An 8,963-nucleotide genomic window follows, 5' to 3' on the forward strand; every position below is an offset into this window, starting at 1 on the left:
GTGTGCACCAGAAGCCTGGGCTACGACACTCCATTCCTTTCTTCTTCCGAAGGAAGGAAAAGCCTTGTTTACCCTGAGAGGCTGACTCGTTATTCTAAATGACTGTCCAGTGAACCAGGCTGACCAGGAGCTGGAGAGAGAGGCGAAACAAGTTGTTTCCAGAACTTTGTTCCTTTTCCAGCTCCCTCTCTCCCCAACCCTCACCTCCCTTTCTGATTTTCCATCTTGGCCTCTGCAGCCCTCCTGTGCCATGTGAGCCCCCTGGGTCTGTGGAGCAGAGATGGTCCTCCTCCATCTCAGCAAGAAACCACAGGTAAGACACCCAGGAGTGTCCTGGCCCCATAAACTACTCTCCTGTGGACGCCAGAAGCCAGCACCCACCTCCCAGCCTGAGAGCAAGTTAATCTCTCTGTTACCAGAAGTCAGTCACTTATTGACCAAGAATCTATCGAAAACTTACCAGGTTTTTGGTGCTTTGACAGGGCCTAATGTGCCCAATGCTAGCCTCTTAACCACACTGCAGAGTATGGCCTTGCATTTCAGTTTCCTGCCTCCAACTCTCTGAGTGCTGGGATTACATACGCATCACCATGCTCAGTTTTGTTGTGTTTTGTGTTGTTGTCAACGTGGTACTAGGGTTTGAGCCTAAGGTTTTGTGCATGCTAGGCAAGCACCCTACACCTGAAGGGCATCTCCAGCTCACTTTCTGTGTCTTTTTAGACAAGTTGCTTTTCCTCCGTGGAGTTGAGAGTGGGTGTCATCTCAGAAAGGGGCACCTGCCTGCATGCCCACTCCTGTTACCCAGGCTGCTGAGAGGAGGTGTGCTTCTACCACGAGCCCTCAGCTCTCAGTGAACTGGAAGCCTGAGGCAGATGGCATACACGGACCTCCTAAGGGTCATCCTGTCCACCTCTGAAAAAACCTACATACAGTTTCTTAGAGGAAAGTAGGAGAGCATAGGTCCTTTTGAAAGGCCAGGTGGGCTGCAAAGGGGACAAAAAGTCACCATTGTCTCCTTCACTCTGGCCAGCTGCCTTCAAATGCACCAAGAGGAGTGAGCAGAGAGGTGGGGTTCACTTCCTTCCCTGGGTTTCCATGTCCGTGTCGAACAGCTCTTAGTGATGAATACTTCAGAAAATTTTCCTAGAGTCAAGATGGTGGTGGTGGTGGTGGTGGCACACGCCTTTAATCACATCACTTAGGAGGCAGAGGCAGGTGGATCTGAGTTCAAGGCCAGCCTGTTCTACAGAGCCAGTTCCAAGACAGTCAGAGCTATATAGAGAAACCCTGTCTCAAAAAAACCAAAATCTCCATGTCTTCCTGGAGTCAAAAAAGAAACTGTGAGCAGAGGGGAAAGGTAGCTGTTAAGGTGGAAATTTCACCTCAGCCCCTGGCATCCATATACCTAAAGAATCTGGAATGCTATGGTGGAGCTTCCGCCCAAGTCCCCCTCCTCCATCTCCCACCAAACCCTGTTGCATCTCAGAAATCCCACCAAATGATGACCCCTCCCCAGAGATGCTCAAGACCACTCCCACAGGGTATTTAAATTGACCCCCTTTCCCATCTCCTCTCTGGGGGGCTGGAAGGTCACCCGGTAACACTGTATCCATTAAACGTGGACTTTTTCTAATTCGATTTGATTTGGTCTGATTTGGATTGCTATGTTGAAGAGGCTTACCTAGGTGTAGAAACTTTTCAGTGGCATCCTTCCAAACATGGAGTTATGACAGTTTTCTTAGCCTACTCTCTTGCTCTCCCTCTCGTGTACACACACCCCACATTCCAGACAAAACCTAGTTTGTTTATTATTAATCTCCCTGAAAGCTGGGAGATGGCTCATCAGTTCGAGCACTTGCTGACTTGGGTTCAGTTCCCAGCACCTACATGGTGGCTGATGACTGCCTGTGACTCCAGTTGCAGGGGTCCCACACTCTCTCGTGGCCCCCAGGAGCACTGCACACACACGGTGCACATACACTCATGCAACTTCACACATATACATATAAAAATACATTTTAAAATATTAATACCTTGACTTTTATTAAATTACTATGAGACTGTCAGATCCATGGCCTAGTTCCGTTCCACAGACAAGGAGGACAGCTCTGAAGCTGACTTTCAGCACCTCCACACTGCCTGTACCCCTCCCGACCCCGACCCCTGCTACTCTCCACTGAGACCCATTTCCCTAGGGTTACAATGGCTTCTGCAGCAACTTCAGGAGCAGGGTGAGGAGGGCAGGGCTCCCCAGAGCCTGGTCTGTCCTCTCTAGACACATCCCAACACAGTGATGAAAGTTCAAAAGAAGTCCAACATACGCCGGGCGTTGGAGGCGCACGCCTTTAATCCCAGCACTCGGGAGGCAGAGGCAGGTGAACTTCTGTTAGTTCGAAGCCAGCCTAGTCTACAGAGGGAGTGCCAGGTCAGGCTCTAAAGCAATACAGAGAAAGCCTGTCTCAAAAAAAAAAAAAAAAAGTCCATCATACCCTGGTTCCCTGGAGACAGAATCATAAGATTGGAGACACTGGGGTCATCAGAGGCAGAGTTATCAGGGAGAAATATGGAGAACTTATCATGCCTTAGCAGCACAACTCCCCAGGCCTCCTCAACAGGCTCCTTCTCCCTCTTCCCACCACTCTGTGACTTTTGTCTACTGTCAGACCTTCAGAGAAACTGAGGAAAACCATCCCCAACAGTAGCACTCACTAGCAGGCCCCGAGGATGGGAGCCGGCGCTCCTGGATGCTCATCCCTGACCCGTACCCCACAGCATCTCCTAGCTTTTTGATGAGGCCCACAGTAACTCTCCACCTCAGGCAAGCTGGGGAATTATGGGCACAAGGATCCCCATGAGGTCCAGACCAGGCCTCTCCAGAGGGTCTCTCACTGGAGGGCTCACTCACATCCATCCTCCAGGCAACTCCCCAGGCAGCATTTCTTGCAGGAGCAGAAACTGAGGTGTAGCAAGGTGAATGCACTTGCCTAGACTGGCCCAGCTGGTCAGGGGCAACCCTTGAACTCTCAGGTCTGACAGTTCCATGTGCTCCTCCACTATAAAGTCACCCCTGCTGCTCTGGAAGCTGAGCACTGCTATGAAATGCCTCCAAGTGGGGTATGCTCATCCTGTCATCCCGGGTTACAAAGACATGAAGCCAGAGCAGAGTCTGACTAGAACCAGACAGGCTCTTTTGTGGGAGGAGGAGCATGCCCAGAGGACATGCATATCTGGCTCTTGTTGCCAGTTGTTTCAGAGAGAGGCTGATTTTCAGCTCTTTTCTTCGGTTTTTGTATATTTCTCCTTGTGCATACAAAGGATAGCATCTTCCTAGTGAGCCGTACTATGCCAAGCAGTAATTCCAAAATGCCCTCAAAGGCTAGAATCGTTTTCCTTATACAAGAACTGCATGGGGGTGGGGGGAGAGGTGGCTGGGTGGTTAGAGCACTTACTTGCTGCTCTTCCAGAGGAGCCAGGTTCTGTTCCCAGCACCCACAAGGTGGCTGACAATCGTCTGTAACTCCAGTTTCAGGAGATCCAATCTACTCTTCTGACCTGGCATGCACATACATGCAAGCAAAATATTCATACACATAAGATAGCACGAGTCAAAAACAAATGAAATAAATCTTTAAAGAACTGCATGGGGGGCCAGGTGTTGGTGGCACATGCCTTTAATCCCAGCATTCAGGGGGCAGAGGCAGGCGGATCTCTGTGAGTTCGAGGCCAGCCTGGTCTCCAGAGCAAGTGCCAGGCTCCAAAGCTACACAGAGAAACCATGTCTCGAAACCCCCCCCCCAAAAAAAAAACTGCATAGGTCAGTCCAGCATATAAGAGCTCTTGCTGCCCTTCCAGAGGAGCCAGGTTCAGTTCCCAGCACCCATGTCAGGCGGCTCACAACCACCTGGATCTCCAGCTCCAGGGCCTCCAAAGCCCTCTTCTGTACTCCTCAGGCACCATACACACACACACAGACACACAGACACACACAGACACACACAGACACACACAGACACACACAGACACAGACACAGACACACACACACACACACACACACACACACACACACACACACACACACATACACATATCTTTCTAAAAGAACTACATTTGGGCAACAAGAGAGAAGAATCTGATGAGTCACCAGCCCGACAGGGATGTGGCCTTTTCGGAAAGAGCATCCAGCCATCTGCAGAAGGGCCCAGCACAGACTTGTTTAGACTTCAAGGGAACTGAGATGAGCTGTCCTCACTGTCCCCAACCACAGGATAAACCTCACTTGGCTTCAATTCTGGTCCTGCTTGAGAAAGCACCTAAAGGATATTGCAGGCCCCCTTCACTTTGGCGGGCAGTTCTGTATGGAGCTTCTTCCTCCAGCCTGACTTTCCGCAGAGGGTTAGGGATATTTGAGTGTTGCTGTGATGACTAGTTTTCACTGTCAACTTGGTACTTTCAAAATCACCTTGAGTACGTCTTGGAGGGCATTTCTAGAGAAATTTTACCTGAGAAGAGCCCACACTGAAGGTGGGTTGCACCATCCCTTAGGCTAGGGCTCTGAACTGAAATGAGCTGAGCACAGGCCTGCCTCTCTCTCTCTCTCTCTCTCTCTCTCTCTCTCTCTCTCTCTCTCTGCTTCCTAACTGTGGACACGATGTGACCATCTGCCTTTGACTCCTACTGTCACTGTCACCGTTACTCCCATGCCTTCTCACTGCGATGGACTGTACTCTCAAAGTATGAGCCAAAATCCTTCCTTCCTTCTTTAGGTTGCTTTCAGGGGGAGGGGTGTAGCCCCAGCAGTCTGAAACTCAATGTGTAGACCAGACTGGCATAGCTCTCAGAGATCCACCTTCCACTGCCTCCCAATTGAAAACTACTCAATGCGTGAAGCTGCTACTCACTGACTCCATTTCCTGTGTGAGCTTTCTTTCCTTGTTGAAACAGCACAGCCTAATGTTCCAGAACAGAAATGAATCAGTTTTGCCTTTTAAAGAATCCATCAGACCACACTTTAAATCCTAGTACTTAGAAGGCAGAGGCAGGAGGATGTCTGTGAGTTCAAGGCCAGCCTGGTCTACAAAGTGAGTTCCAGGATAGGCTCCAAAGCTGTTACACAGAGAAACTCTGTCTTGAAAAACAAACAAACAAAAAGACAATAGATTTAAACTGTATACTTTTTCTGATTTCATGGTTTTTGGTTTTTGATTTTTTTCTTTTTAATCAAGCACACACCTATAAACTCAACCCTCAGGGGGCTAAAACTGGACAGATGATTGTGAGTTTGAGACCAGTCTGAGATACAGGAAGACCTTGTCTCAAAAGAAACTTTTTGATGCTTAAAGCTTAAAACAGCAGCTATGGTGGCACACACCCACAGCCCCAGTACTTGTGAAATGAAGGCAGAAGGAGCAAGGTTCTGCTCAGCTACTGAGCAAGTTGGAGGCCTATCTGGGCTACTGAGACAAGGTCTCAAACAATTAATTAATTAGGATCCAGGCATGTGGTATAGGTACACTTTTAATCCCAGCACTTGGGAGGTAGAGGCAGGAAAAAATTAATAAGTTAATTAAAACAACAACATATTTTTTAACTGAAAGAAAAATCAGAGAAAAGTGTCAACTCTAGGGCATTCAAGTTTTCAAAATATTTGTACAACAAAACCTCTTAGCCTTGAGGAATGCTCCCAGGGTATATAAGTGTTTGTTTATAGAAGGCATAGTACCTGCTTGATGGATGCCCACTGAAACAGATGTGAGAGGGGGTGAAAATAATCATTTGTGGAAGACAGAAGAGTCTCCCAAAGAAGGAAGCAATGCAAATATCCAGAGGAAGACAATAATGTAACTAAGGCTCTAGACACAACCTAGCTGTTTCCAGATCCCTGGAGAGCCTGGGGCCAAACACACCTGTATATTTTGTCTGGACAAAGAGAGGTTCATTAATCTCCCCCCTTTTTCACAGATGTCCCTTCATATCATCGCTGCTCTGTGAGTCCCACCAAATAAGAGCTCTTTGACTGAGGTCTCCACACTCACACTTGGTTGAGAGGCAGCAGCTCCATCAGGAGGCCACTGCCCTCTATGAAAGGCCGTGGGAATACGCAACCAGGCAAGCCCATGGCAGCCAGGTCCTGGCTGTTCCCCCAGCCCAGCTGTCTCCACAGCTTGAGGTGCTGTCCCTTCCCTCCCATGCACAAGACCAGTGAGCGGAAGGGCAGCCCGGCTGCAGATGAAACCAGACCCTCCTTGGGAGGCACTGAGTCTCAGTTCCTGGCCTGGGCAGGGCAGGCCACGTGTTGTTATGGTTGAGTCGACCAGCTGGGAATCAGCAGGGGGGTTGTAAGGAAACCACATTCATTAGGAGAAAGCAAACATGACTGTCACTGCTGGCCAGTCCTTTCCCCTGCATTCCCTCACAGGCCGCTCCCACCAGGGTATCAGTACCATATTAGCTTCTGTTCTCCTGCCCTTTTCCTGTGCTTTCTCTTTCCGGAGTCACAATTATGTGGCTATTGACTCTAACCCCTCTTCTTGGACGAGGTGGGAGGAAGGCCAGATTAGCCCATCCACCCATAGCTGGGACCAGAACTTCCTTCCCTGGGGCCACAGCTGACCAACCCCTGGCTACCAAGCCCTTCCCTTTACTCGGGCCTGAGCCTGTGTTTTGTTGTTGGGCAGCAAATCTCTAGACCAGATTAGTTCTGTCATAAACTGAAGTTTTTGTTGGCAAATGATATCATCCGGGTTTGCCTATCATGGGCGTGTCCCCAAACATCTTCCTTGGGAAGGTTTACTGAGGATTTAGATTACCTCCAGAGAGTGAGAAAGATGGTTAAGACAGCATCCTGCTCTTGCAAGGGACCTGAGTTTAGTTCCCAAAATGAACACCAGGTGGTTCATAACTACCTGTAACTCCAGCTCCTGGGGGATCTGACACCCTCCTTGGCCTCTTCAGGTACCTGCGCTAATATACACATACCCACACATGGACATACATATATACATACACAGAATTTAAGAACAATCTTAAATCTTTAGATTATCTCAAGAATTAAGAGGCTGAGTACAGGACAATGTGTGGAAGAAAGAAAAAAAATGCCTCCATCGTGGAATGGAAAAGAGGTCAATCTTCCCTGTAAGGAGAGACTCGTCAACCTCATTCCTCTCACATGTGTGTATATGGTGTCACTGCTGCTCTGTGAGTCCTGAGATTGCTACAACAGTTGAAAACAGTCACCCAGATCCTGTGGCACACAATACACAATTGGCTAGCCAGGTATACATAGTAAGAGAAGAAAGAAGAAAGAAAGAAAGAGGAAGAGAGGAAGAAGAAAGGAAGGAAGAGGAAATAGTTCCCCTAGAAGCTCTGACTCATGAAACGACCTGTTCTTGGATTGGAGCTACCACTTTACAGTCTGCAGAAAAAGCCCCTACTGACCTTGATTCCACAGAAGAACTCTACAATACACAAAACATCCCCACAACCCAACCAAGAAAGGAGCACTGAAGACCAACTGGTGGGGTAGGAAATGTTATATTTAGGATAGGAAGAGACAGCTTGGGAGATAAATTGGAATTAAACCAGACACAATGGCTTAGAATCCCAGGAGACAGTAGAATTACTACAGATTTGAGACTAGCATGGGCTAGTTAATGAAATTAAGACTAGTCTGGCCTAAATAGCAAGATCCTGTCTCAAAACAAACAAGCAAAAGAAGAAGAAGAAGAAGAAGAAGAAGAAGAAGAAGAAGAAGAAGAAGAAGAAGAAGAAGAAGAAGAAGAAGAAGAAGGAAAGAAAGAAAGGAAGGAAGAAAGAAAAGAAAACAGGGAAGTAAGGAAAAGAAAAAGGAAAAAAAGTATTGAGTTAAAAGTAAGCCAAAAGCTTCCAGTGAGTTATGGAGTTTTCCAGACAATGAAATAGTACCGTTAAAAATGCCATCAAAGAGCCAGGCAGGTGGCACAGACTTATACTCCTAGCAGTTGGGAAGCAGAGCTAGGATGTTCATGAGTTTGAATCCAGCCTCATCTACATAGCAAGGTTCATGCCAGCTCAGACTAGAGTGAAACTCTGCCTCAATAAATAGGTAAGTAAATGACAAAATTGAGATCAGTGTAACCAAAAGAAATCCCCAAATCTAGACCAGCTGAAGTGCAGTGCAGGAAGGGTGTGGTCTTTCTGCTTCCATCTATGGTAGTTTTTAAAAATGGTTATTAGGTCAGTAAGACACTACTATGGTAGAAAATTAATATTTAAAAATTTTTCATTTTATTTATGATGATGAGGACATGTGTGTGTGTGTACACAAGCAATGGGAGGTGTCCATGCACATGAGCATGTGTCACAATAAGTGTGGAGGTCGGGGACACCTTTTAAAAGTTGGTTCTTTCCTTCTATCTTCACATGGCTTCCAGGGACTGAACTCAGCTCATTAGGCTTGCAAAGTACTGTAATCGCCAATGTTGGCTGTCAACCTGAACAGCCAACAAGACAGTAAGTAGTATTTCCTCATGGCGTCTGCTTCGGTTCCTGCCTTGACTTCCCCCTTAACATATAAACCAAATAAACCCTTTCCTCCTCAAGTTGCTTTTGGTCATGGTGTTTGTTACAGCAGCAGAAAAGCAAACTACTAGGACAGGTGACAAGCACTTTTACCCATTAAACATTGTTGGTGGCTCAGGAAATGAATCTCAGACCACATGGCAAAACAATTCCAGGCAAACTGAAGATTTAATTGTAAAATCTTTGCAAGAAAACATAGGAGAGCCAGGTCCCTGCCTTTAGTCCCAGAATGTGGGAGGCAGAGGTAGATGGATCTCTGTGAGGTTGAGGCCAGCCTGGTCTACAAAGAAAGTTCCTTTTTTTGTTTTTTGAGACAGGGTTTCTCTGTGTAGCTTTGGAGCCTATCCTGGCACTCGCTCTGGAGACCAGGCTGGCCTCAACCTCACAGAGATCCATCCACCTCTGC

Source organism: Cricetulus griseus, unplaced genomic scaffold (assembly GCF_003668045.3).
Source record: "Cricetulus griseus strain 17A/GY unplaced genomic scaffold, alternate assembly CriGri-PICRH-1.0 unplaced_scaffold_110, whole genome shotgun sequence".
NCBI classification, from domain to species: Eukaryota; Metazoa; Chordata; class Mammalia; order Rodentia; family Cricetidae; genus Cricetulus; species Cricetulus griseus.